Here is a 13,292-nt window from a genome sequence, read left to right as displayed (position 1 = left end):
CATAAAATAGACTGACTTAATGACACTCAAATTTTAGATGACTGCATTGCAGTACTGAACAAAACATTTCAACAGCTGGAAATCAGAGTTTTTCTCTTCTCTTTATTTTAGATTTTATTACTAAGAAATATAGAAATAAGGAATCCTATATTTCTTTTTTTTTTACAGTGTTTTAGTTTCTTTATTTTTTTAATTTATTTTTTATTGGTGTTCAATTTACCAACATACAGAATAACCCCCAGTGCCCGTCACCCATTCACTCCCACCGCCCGCCCTCCTCCCCTTCCACCACCCCTAGTTCGTTTCCCAGTTAGCAGTCTTTACGTTCTGTCTCCCTTTCTGATATTTCCCACACATTTCTTCTCCCTTCCCTTATATTCCCTTTCACTATTATTTATAGTCCCCAAATGAATGAGAACATATAATGTTTGTCCTTCTCTGACTGACCCACTTCACTCAGCATAACACCCTCCAACTCCATCCACGTTGAAGCAATCCTATATATTCCAAGAATTTATGGGTTATTAATGAAACTTCTTCAGAGAAATCAAAGGAAGACACACACACACACACACACACACACACACACGCTACTGAAGGCCCTCATGTCTGTAAAGTGTGATTTGGGGGAATCTGACAGGCTTGAGAGACTTCAATATAAGAGTAAAAAGCACCTTTGGATTGCTCTCTCACCTGGAAGTTTAGGAAGAAAAGGGGTTAGGGGCAATTAGCAGTTCATCTCAAGTCCTTTTAGCACCCCATCCCACTTAACTGAAAAAAAAAATGACACAATTGTTAGACATTTAAAGTGAAAGGAGCCTCCAAACATGATTTTTAGCAGGACAATGTGCAGATATAAAAATCCAAACTATACAGTCTTTACTGGTTTCACTAAGATAAATTGTATTAACGAATGAATGGCTTACTTCACCTTTTCTAGGATTGACAGTCTGCTTACTACTGGTGCTCTGCAACACTAAAACTGAAAATAAAATCATGGCTGAGGTATGTCTAATGAAAGAAATAAGAGGAACTTGTAACTAAAACTTCATAAAAGGAACTTATAAACTGTGTTAAAATTCAATAGTGAGATAAGCTGTCCTATAATGGGATTTCCCAAACCACAGAATTACTGCCAAGAACATAAATCCATTCCCAAAACTCAATTCTTTTATCTACAGTAAGAGAACTAGTGGCAATTAAGTACTACTCTGCATGTGTGTATAAACACACATGTATGTGTGTACATGTATATATGTGTAATACCTCTCTCATAGTTGATAGGTTTGAGAGTGAGTTAGAAGGATGACTTAATTTCTCTGGGTGTATGAATATTGACTTTTTCTTCAAAGAGTCTGTCCTACTCCATAGCAAAACTGTGAGGCTCCTGGAATGACCGGGCCATTCACACTTCAACAAAACGAGTTTTATTGTACTCAAATGCATCAAGTTCTTTGATTAGAATAACATTTGGGCAATCTAGCTTCTAAGAAAATGTATCTATCATTAATTTTTATTTATTTTTATTTTTATTTATTTTTTTTAAAAGATTTTATTTATTTATTCACGAGAGACACAGAGAGAGGCAGAGAGGCAGAGACACAGGCAGAGGGAGAAGCAGGCTCCATGCAGGGAGCCTGATGTGGGACTCGATCCCGGACTCCAGGACCACACCCTGGGCCGAAGGCAGGCACTAAACCACTGAGCCATCCAGGGATCCCCCCTATCATTAATTTTTAATAGTAAACTTAAGTACTTATAGAAAAGAGAATATAATTTAACCTGGGTAGTGACCCTTTGGATATTTTTTGATATTAGTGCCTATAAATTTTCTGTGATAAAAAGTGAGAACACGTAAGGAAATTGACTGCTGAATGGGCCAAGGGTACAACAGTATGCTAATATACCTAAGAGATCTTCCTTCTTATTTAATAATAGTTAACAAAGATGAACATAATGCTCAAAAACACTTGTCTGCATAGCTATGCCTTTAACCATGCTGGCCTTTACCAGATAAAGTTAAGCCAGTAGGATTCTGAGCATCTTCAAGCAGGGAAATGGTGGTGTGAAGGAGGGGAGAAGAGGTGCTGGTGGGTGGGAATGACTTGCATTTTGATAGGGTGATGTTCATGTTCCTTTCACTCCAAAGTAACACCAATTGCATAGGAGAGAAGGAGGTAATGATTTCCAATAATCGACCCAGAAAAGACTGAGGGCAGAGTGAAGACCACCTCTAAGCCCACAACTTTACTTGCCTGCCTACTGGGATTGGGGTTTTCTCTTTTGCCTGGCTGAATAATAGAATATCTTAGGATGTTCCCGGGTTCTGGGGAAAAAGTATGTATTAGCAAAAGAATATCTTAATATTGTTATGGCTATGTATTATTTGTTCTTTTGGATTTTTATAGTTGCCTTTCAAAATAGAGACATGGAAAATTATCCTACTTGGAAGATAAATTCTAAAATCTCTGACATTTTTGGTTCAGAGTATGAATGAGGCTTGTTCTCCCAATGTGTCCAAGAGATTAACTTTCACAATTAAGTTTTGTCCTAGCCAGTATTGCAGTTAATGCATGTGCTCTGAGTTTGTAAGAGTGAGATGCTGGAGTACAGCTTAGTGATCAAGAGCATGGAATTATAGCTGTTACTTATTTTCTCTAAAGGTATCTTCTCATCTTGAATGTAAGGATAATAACAGTGCTGACCTAGAATAATCTGGAAGATTGGTTTAGATATTGAGTGTATTGCACCTGGCACATAGCTATCACTCAATAACTCGTAACTGTGCTGGGATTATGAAACAGGGTGAGGGATAGGAAGTTGCTAGATAGAAGTGGGAGATGAGACATTCCCAAAGTGTCATTTCTTTTTTTTTTTTAAAGAGATTTTATTTATTTATTCATGAGAGACACACACAGGAGAGAGACAGAGACAGAGACAGAGACATAGGCATAGGGAGAAGCAGGCTCCCCACAAGGAGCCCGATGTGGGACTCGATCCTGGGACCCAGGATCATGCCCTGAGCCGAAGGCAGACACTCAACCACTGAGCCACCCAAGTGTCCCTCAAAGTGTCATTTCTTAAGTGAAAATCTCCTCCCTGTCAATCAGCAACAGCTCTATTGTATCAGCTATTTGAGAGTATCACCAATCCAGCTGAAAGATTGCTGTCCAATCAGAGAAAAGAAAATTGAGTGTGGTGACCATATAAATGAATGAGACCATGCAAGAGTATCACTAAATCCACTGTTCATTGGTAAGCCACCACCCTCCCTAAAACTTCCCCTCCGGAGAATACTTTGAATGTTCGCTTTAGTAGGTTATCTGAAATGGCCTGATCGCTAACAAGGAAAGTCCTCAAAGCATTTCATGCAGTTTCAAATAAAGCTCAGACAGCATTTAGCAAGCATGGGTAGGTGCCAGCAGGCTGGTGTGGGCAGTATATCTGAAGACATGTATCGTGGGTCTCAAGTTTAAAACTGCCTGCTATTTCAGCACAGATTTTTCAGTGGTATTTAAAAATTCCCTAGGGTGAAGTGGTTTTTCCTCATCCTTTTATTCAAATAGACCATGAATACACTGGAGAGAATTAAGCCTCAACTCTAGTATTCACTGTGGTGCCAATCAGGATTCAACTCTAGTATCCACTGTGAATCACAGAGCCTGCCAAAAGTACTATCGGTGTGCCTAGGAAATGCAGTAGCAACCACAAAAAATGTTAGCTGTAAATTCATGCCTAGCGTTGTAAAATGGAAAAGCTAAGGGCGAGGCAGAATTTTATTTTTAGCAATCAACAGGTGGAAGTCTACTCATTTTTCTTCTTTTCTGATTTGCCATAATAAGAATACAGAAAAAGCATAGTAAATGCATAGTACAGAGCTGACAGTAAAGGAGGTGATACGGTTTCATGTACTTCAGATGTGTAATCCTTAATAAGATCTTTTTTTTTTTTAAGATTTTATTTATCCATTCATGAGAGACACAGAAAAAGAGTGAGAGAGGCAGAGACACAGGCAGAGGGAGAAGCAGGCTCCATGCAGGGAGCCCGACGTGGGACTGGATCCTGGGACTCTAGGACCATGCCCCAGGCTGAAGGCAGGCGCCAGACCCACTGAGCCACTCAGGGATCCCCCTTAATAAGATCTTATTCACTCATGAGATTTTTATGTAAATCTTGGAATTCCATAGAAAACGACAATATTTTGGAGAAACTGTAGTTTCAGGTTTAATTACTTTGAAAAAAAATAATTTAACTAAAACAAAAATAATAATAATTTAACTGCTGTGTTTGGCAATGTGGGTCATTAGGAAGTACCAAAAGAAGGTTTTTTTAAAGATCTATTTTCAGAAAATTCACTCATTTATATATTTATTATGAACACTGCAGCTCCTGGACTCATGCCCAGTTGGGAGCTGTGGAAACTACAATGATACATTGGGCCTGGACTCTGTCCCCTATTACACAGAGATCTTGTAGAGGTTTCAGACTCATGATGTAGCTAGCTGGAACTCAATATCAAAAGTGGCAAAGCCAGGGGAGAGATTTATTTAGGATATAAGGATTTCAAAGGATGAAGAAAAATGGAAGAGTTTATTCCAATTGGGATGCCTGGGCTCTTCTCTGAAGAAATGTCACTTAAAAGTAGCACACGTCCCTCTCCATGTTGGTGCTTTAAAAACACTTGTAGCCTGAATGAATGAAAGACGTTGGAGGGATGAAGGCTCATGATGCCTAGCACACACCAGTTACTGAACAAATGCTTCCCCAGTTGAACTGCAGGCCTTAAGGAAGGACATTCCAGTCGAGGAAATGAGCAAACTCATGGGCATGTAGGGTCATGTGGGGGAATGAGAGGAAGGGTACTTGAAAAGGTGGAGGGGGTTAAGCAGGCTGGATTGGTATTAGATGGATCAAGAGGAGCCAGTGTTGGTTTTACAGCTACTGTAGCATGGAGACAATACTGCTTGACATGATTCCCAAGGCTTTCTGAGATCTGGTGCCTGCCCACACATCCAGCCTTCTCTGTTATTCCCCTCTTCATGAATGCTGGATTTTGATTCAGTTCCTCAATAAACAGCATTTTGTCTCACTTCCAAGTATCACACATTCTAGTCCTGAAATCTACTGCCATACCACCCTGAACGCACTTGATCTCATCTAGTCCTTCTGGTAATTGTTCCAGGTTTGTCCTTCTACACCCTCTGTCTGGCTGACTCCTACTTACCTCCAGGTCTCAGCTTTAACATCACTTCTTCCAGGAAGCCTACCTACCCTCTGTACTAGGTTAGCTCCCCCTTCTGTGTTCTCCCACTGAGTCTGTACAGTTCACTGTATTTCCCTGGGATTCCCTTTAACTAGTAATCTCCTCATTTGTGTTAGACTCTCTGAATGTAGAGACCTTGCCATATCCCCAGTACTTGGCTTAATTCCTAGAATACTTAGGAAATGCATTTGTTGAATGAATAAAACAAACAAGACTAGAGATGGTATTAGGAATGTTGATCAGACCCTCTGTTAATGAGTAAGAGGAACTCAGGATTTAAAAAAAAGGAAAGTGGTTGGCAATAGTGTATGGTGGTGAAAATGTTATACAAATTAAATAGTAACAATTGTGGACATTTATTGAGTGTCTACCATGCCACGTTCTGTGCTAATTGCTTTCCAAGAATTATGTCATTTAATCCTCACATAATATTATGAGGAAGATACTGCTTATAAGAAAATGAAATCATACATACAATTGCATATAAATAAAACCTGACCTACTTGCAAAAACATTGTGCCTCAACCTTAAATACCATTTGTGGTTTTGGCTACCGCAGCTCACAAGATTTATATGAAATATCTGAAGGGAATAGTCTGTATAAAGACAGACTAAAAAATATGGAGTATTCAAAAGAAGATGTGAAGTCTCTAAAGCTTTGAATGATCTGGAAAAGATGACAACAGACATATCTACAGGAAATTCACTAAAACTTCAAAGAGGTAAGTTGAAGATCCATAAAAGCATGTACTACTAATATTACTAAGACTAGGTTGAAAATAGAAAATAATATTTAAACTTTCAAATGACTCATGAGTCATTACAACTGTAATGAATTACTATTGGACATTGGGATTTAGAGGCAAATTCTTAATCTGACAGTAAGGAGAATAACTATATTATTCCATAACACATTTCCTCGTGCCATCATAATAGGAAAAAATACATTTTTAACAGGACCAAGAGTCAATGCACTAATGTTATGTTCTTTACTGACATTAAACAGATATTCATAAATACTCAATTACAGCAGCTTTTTCCATATCTGCCTAGTATTGTGTCTATCCCTAAGGTCAATAAACCTTCATTAAGTACTAAGAGTGACGAGGCGTGCCACAAGCTAAGAACCCAAATTTCATTCTATTTTGAGGTAGAGACATTGGCTTCAAATCCAAAAGATGATTAAGAGCATCTAAAAAGGAAGGGGTCTAATTACCATCATTACTATAAAAAGACTGTGTCCCAAGGGGAGAATAGGAGTAAAGTAGGTATGTACAAGCAGGGAAAACAACATACACACACACATACACAAATACACCCCTCCCTTTTTCATTGTTTTTAGTTGATTCACATAACTAGAATTTTGCTCTTAGGGTATAATAGAGAGTTCACCTGACTCATACTTTTTCTGCTTTATAATTCATTTTTAGTGCTTTGGCAGTAAATCCAGATGCTTGGAAGGTCAACTTTTTCTCTTTAAACACTTTGCTGTTAGAACATGAGGGTTTTCATTTTCTGTGCCAGATGCCAGAAAGCAGCGTTAACCAGTGATCTGCTTGGCTGATCTAAGCAATGGGGAATCTTAAAAAAAAAAAAAAGGAAAAAAAAAGTATGACTCCTTTGGCTTTCAAGTTCTCCTGTGTAATTGACTTTATCTAAAACTTTGAGTTCGGGGCTTTTTGTTTTGTTTTGTTTTGTTTTTGTATGGGAAGAAGTATCAGTTTTGAGATAAGTGAGGTATGCAAATACCTGCCTGGAATAACAAGGAACACCATGGAATCTGAAAGGCACACTTTATGCCATTTTTATATTCCTATCCTACTTCCATATACAAACTAAAACCAGAACAACAAAGTGAAATCTACAAGATCCCCTCAATTTCCTATGGCTGCTTTGGATCATGTATAACATCATTTTGCAGTGAGGTGGCTGACTACATGACAGGAGAGAATGCAGCAAAACAAAGAAATGACTTTAAAGGTTTTTGAAAAATGTTTTTAAACAGAATGGGGCCTATGTCAAAGAGAAAGTGAGTAATATCACACTAGACATCAAATGAAAAAATAAGGTTATAAACATCAATGTGCTTGGCAGAAACAACCCCAAAATTTCTTCATAAAAATCATACCTGCCCCTCCAGTTTTTCTCTCCAGAGATCAACAGGCCACCAAAGAATTTTATCCACTCAAAATAGCACATTTTGGATGAGAGTTATTCAAATAAACTGTTTAAAATGGAAACAACACTCAACACATGTTAATGTCATTTGCCAGAGGAGCCCCAGAAATGAAGCTCTATCTTTAAAATCAGGGAGGGAACTTCCTAGATGTATTTCACTGATTGTGGATAAAATGTCCCTGCAGGAAATCTGCCAGGGCTTCACAGAATTCTTACTTGTGTGTTGCAGCCATTTCATAGACACATCAATTCCCAAGATCATAATATCCCCTTACCCATATCACCTTAAAAGCTGATTGATAAACACTAGGATAGCCTTTCAAACACCTCTGGGAAATCACTATGATGTCCATTTTCAAGATGAGAAATGCAGACAGAGATACATTTGCAAGCCAAGCACGAATGGGCAGAGGGAGGTGAGCAGAATGGAATTCAAGAGCATCAAATTTCCAGCCCTCAGTACAGAGTGTTCTTATCTCTAAAGAAATTCTAATAAAGGCCTGAACCATTACAACTAACTCTGAAATAGTAGAACACTGGCTTCAAGGATAAAGTTTTAATACTGTTACAATATGTGGATTACTTCCTAAAACATGAAATTGAAAAATTAAAACAGAAACAACAGTACCATATTAAGAAGATATCAAAGATGGTCCAAAATTTACCTTTCTTTAAAAAAAAATTTATGGGTAAAATATTTCAACACTAAAAATAAGATACATTTACTTATACTAACATATAAATACAACCCTCTACTGTAATTATGCAATTTATCTAATTAATTTCTTGAAGACAAAGAGAAACAGAAATACAACATCATCTGGAGCAAATTTTGAAGAACCCCAAGAATCTAGGTAAATTTAAATGCTTGTTATTTGACTGATCTTTGAACACATCTTCAGAGTTGGGACCAATCTTTTAAAGAAATCTGAAGGAAGCAACACTAAATGTCTTGTGTCTAGTGGCATCATTGTCACTGTGATGACATCCCAAAGAAAAGAGTAACACAGTACAGACCCAAAGGGTTCTATTACTGAATGTCTCCATCTGCTCCAATTTCCCTTTACCTACAACAATGTATTTCAAGTCCCTCCAGTTCCTATGCCTCTACCTTGTTCAAAACCACTGTTCTGGTTAAGTCATCTCATTTGGATTATTCACTATAATCTCCTAACTAGTCTCTCTGCTTCTACTCTTACCCGACTTCAACCCGTGCTTCAGAGAAAACTAGAGTGATCTTTTAAAATGAAAATATGATCACATCATCCCTTAACCTCCTTTATACTTTTCCCTGGCTTTCCATTGTCCCTGCAGGAAAGACCAAAAGGCTGAACATACTGTAGAATCCTTTCCCGGGATAGCTCTTGCCTACTTTTTTAGCCTGACCTCCACCATGACCACCCAGCCCCTGTGGGTTCCTGTCACAGCCTTCTTGCAGTTGTGAAATGTATCAATCTCTTCCCAACTCAGATCTTTTGAACCTAGTGTTTCTCTGCTTGCAAAATTCTATCACTCAACTCTGCTAACTTACTCATCCTTCAGGTTTCAACATCAATGTTACTTCCTCAGAAAGACACCTTTCCTGATTGCCCAAATGAATTTCGATTTCCCTATTCCTTTTTTTCACAGCACCTATTCTTTTTCCATCATATATTTTCATGCATTCATTCATGCCTTTAGGCACACGCTCATTCAACAATTATGGCTCAGCACAACTATGCACCAAGTATTGCTTTAAGTGCTAGAGAGCCATGGTCCATGCTCTCATGGAACCTATATTGATGTGTTGCTGTACCTTTATTTGTGTGTTTATTTGATGTTTGTCTTTTTCTTTAGGATCATGAGTTCTATGAGACCAAATAATACAAAAAGTAAAGAGGCTAGAACCTAATAAAATTTCTATAATTCCTTAGTGACAAAGCTAGCCCCAGAAGCCAGTCCCTAGTAGTGCTCTCCTTCATTTTTAGGAACATATGAAATAGTGAGGGCAGCAAAGACCACTAGTATTCTCTTTCTACCCTGGAAACGCAGCTATACTACATTTCCCAGATTTCCTTGCAGTGAAGTAGCCAATGATATGTGAGCCACTTCCAGGCCTGCCTCTATAAAGCTTCCACGAGTGCTGATCTATACTCTTTCTACTGCTGGCTGGACCAGAGGACTCTGTAGTTTAAGAGGATGGACCCGATTCTCTGAATCACAAAATGGAGGAAAGCCACCTACTGACCAAGAAAGATCACCTGAGATTGGTGCATGAAACAGAAATTTTGGGGATTTATTTGTAATAATAGCAAATATTATTACCTATTATTTGTTATACATTTGGCTCTTCTACAAACATTAGCATTTAGGGACATTAGCCAAAGTGGCTAATGTGCGTTATCCCATTTTGAATCCTGGCATATTTCCTAAAGAGGGCCACTGGACAGTTACCCTTGTATTCAAGTCAAACGAAGATCATAGATGGTCCTTTTTTAATGCCTCTCACAAGTCTGTAAACCTCTTGAGCATAAAAATTGTCAATGCCAAGTCAATGTCCAATATTAAGAGCAACAATTTGAATATGTGATCTATGCTTTAAAAAATGTAGCATGAAATTTGACACTTCTGATGTCATATTTCTTATAAAATAAAAATCCAAAATTGATGTTTTGTCCCAAGATAAAAGACATTGACTTGTGGTGAATTGAGTGGTTAAAAATTAAAACTGGTGATTATTTACTCTAGTAAATTAATTTGCTTAATAGCTCAAACTGACTTTTGGATATTATGTACACATAATTCTGGACATAAGCTACACTTTTTTCACAATAAAGCACAAAATATGTTTTTTTTTTGTTATTTTTATGAGCCATATCCTTTTAATTTTATGTAGAATCAAAAATGCTTAAATCTAAAACACCAGTTTATTAGTAATCCTAAGCATAAATACATTTTGAGTTTGATATAGACAAATAAGGTAGGAATTTAATAAATGTGTCTAGTCCGTCACTGTGATTTTTCATCATCTCATGAAGAGTGTTTTATTGCTATTTGGGTCATTCTAAGGTGACTGATACCATGACCTTTTAAGATATTGTATTAAAGGGTAAGGGTGGCTGAAAAATTAGGAAGCATAATCAGACATTCCTCAAAACAACAACAAAGGCCAAACAAGAAAATACATTTCCAGTCAGTACATTTAAAATTATCATACCCTATCCAGCTAAAACCATAAATAGGAAGGGCTGGGATTTCTGGGATGTTATGTCTCTATCTCTGTTTCTTGATCTCTGTATTAGATTAAGGGAGTAGAGGGAATTGTGTCCAGAGGATATATTAATAAATGAGATGCACTATTACACAAAATAGTTACAAGACAACAAAGTGAGTTAACAAATGGAAAATGATGTTAGCCAGCTTCTAAAGTCAACTAAGGGAGCACCCAAATTATTTGTTTCTTACCCCCTTCCAGCCTTTCAGAAAAGATGCTGCAGGAAACTAAAGAGACTCTGCATTTATTCCAATAACATTTATCATATGTCCTTCTTCAAAGTTCTGGTCTAGGAACCTGTCTTCATCGTTGGTGTTGATGCAACTTCTCCACGCTCCACACACCCTCCATACATCTGATCTCTTATTGAGATCTGTTCTTTCCTTCTAAATACAGAGATACATATTTGCAGACTATTTTATAAACAGAGATATCTAGAATGGAAGGGGCTGGCTGTATTACTAAAGTTAATATCCCTTTAACAAAGCCTAAAGTAATCTTCCTCTTCTCTCAGTCAATGTAATTCTCAATTACCTACCCACACCACAGGGTAGAATTAATAACACTCTCAACCTTTGCCAGCTTCATGAATAGGTTCAAAAACTATATGTAAATTTTATTAACAGCAAAGAGCAATATCTTAGTATATTATGGGTTTACTGTAAGTGGTTAACATTGAGGGTCATAAACACATTTAAAATCACATCATTCATTTAATTAAGTCCTTCACATAATGTAAAAATCTCCAAAGGTCTTCCAGAATCAGAATCTACAGACTATAGCCCAGCTTTATGCTAATCTCTGTTTCTAAGAAGATGACAACTCCTACATTATGTCAAAAGCTATGCAATAAACAAGCTGAGAAACTTGGGGAAAGATTGAATTTTCTTCTAGTGTGAAAGTGATCATAATGAATACATCCAGTTTACAGTCTCACACACATGCACTCAAAACTCTTAAAGGGCAACAACTAAAAGAATGAATTTACCATTTTGAAAATAAATTCAAATACTTCTATATATTAAAATATGTTCTTGAGTACAAGAACATTAGAAGGAATGTGATGAGCTGTTTAGAATTTTATGTCTTTTTATATTTACTGTAATAAAGGATTCATTGTGCAAAGGTCTGAACATTCTGGCAGCTGCAGCAACCCTAGGAAACACTAATGCCAGATACATTTTATATCCATATTAGGCTGAAGCAAAAAGACGGGTTGATGTGAACTGCAAATTGGGGTTTTCTTCTGCTCAAAATTTTTGTAGAACATCAGTAATGTTCTCTTTAGATTATAAAGTGAGGTGCCAAATTTTGCATTCCTACATTATTCCTGATGATCACAAGCACACAAATCAGAGATTATATCAAACCTGTAACTTGAAAATAAAGTTAGAGATGTTTGACTTCACATCCTGGGAGAGATTTTAGCTCCTCTGAAGAATTCAAGATATATTTCAAAGCTTGTCATTCCACAAAGTCTTTTGAAATGATGACTGTGTTTAAGTTGGAATCTTTAAAAACTTACTTTATTAGCTGCCATGTAATTGTATGCTGTACATATGTCAATTAATACAAAGATCATATATAGTCATAAATAATTAACATCCACAAAAATGTCCTCTTGGTAATAATACAGTCAGCTGCTCCATGCCCCAGGAATCATCAGCCTTGTGGCTTTGTGGACCCTCCGTCTCCTTTATTTTTATGTCATTTCACTCTCTGTATGTATTTCCACTGCTTATTAAGAACTCCACTAGAGGGTGAATAGGACAATAAATGGATATAAATGGACTAAGATCTATCAAGGGAAGGCTGAAACTACTTACTCAAATGGGGTTGGGTTTATTTGTGGACTTCAAATATCTGTGTTATTCCTGTTTTTTTGCTATCTCCCATAATCAGATTGGCCATTTTAAGAGTGATAGATAATTTAGAGAAAACAACCTAATATGCAAGTCGAAGAAAGACGTGCTATTTTTTTTTTTTTTTTGAAAGACGTGCTATTTGGTGAGTGTAGAGTTTTGTTCTCGTAATTTAAGTTTGGGTTATAAGGAGTTCACAATTTTTATAGGTATATAAAGATGATGCTTGATGATGTCTGGGAATTTGATAAATCATGTAATTGGGGAATAAACAATCTGATTGTTGTGGATTATATAATGATAATAATTTTATTCAGATTTCATAATGGCAACTATCCCTAAAATGTAAGGCAGAAAACACAATTCTAGATTTTAAAAAAGATAACCTCTATCATTTAATCTAAAATATATTTAAGGACAAATTTGGAATAGTGGTCAGGATCTTCTGGCCAACAGTCTATTTATTGAAACTGTGGCTCTTGGTGATACTGTTGCCAACATTTCAGATTCACCCAGTGAGTATATCCTCCAAACTTCTGAAGAGAATAATAAAGAATAAATAGATCTCATTAAAGACCAAAATGTGTGGAAATGAAGGTAAATTACAACTAGGCTAATTAGCACATTATTGATAGGTCTTTTGTCATACTGTATTTAAACTCAGGAGCTTTGGATGGGCTCCTGCCATTTAAGAATGATTCTTGTCACAAAATAAGACTGTGCTAATGCAAATCAC

At 36.8% G+C, this 13,292-nt stretch overlaps 1 protein-coding gene across 27 annotated transcripts in view; it reads right to left on the bottom strand.

Annotated features, from left to right (window-relative positions):
* DTNA (dystrobrevin alpha) overlaps window positions 1–13,292 on the bottom strand; it is a 352,302-nt gene that overhangs the window by 198,321 nt on the left and 140,689 nt on the right. The window contains exon 1 of one of the 27 annotated variants that reach the window (XM_077900432.1): window positions 694–717. The exons of the other annotated variants lie outside the window; for them this stretch is intronic. The gene's annotated coding sequence lies outside the window, so the exon portion shown is untranslated. Of the gene's footprint in view, window positions 1–693; window positions 718–13,292 lie in introns of those variants that run through there. 27 annotated transcript variants of the gene reach the window in all.

The sequence above is a fragment of the Canis aureus genome, chromosome 6 (genome assembly GCF_053574225.1).
Source record: "Canis aureus isolate CA01 chromosome 6, VMU_Caureus_v.1.0, whole genome shotgun sequence".
Lineage (NCBI taxonomy): Eukaryota > Metazoa > Chordata > Mammalia > Carnivora > Canidae > Canis > Canis aureus.
This window is presented reverse-complemented; position numbering and strand designations above follow the sequence as displayed.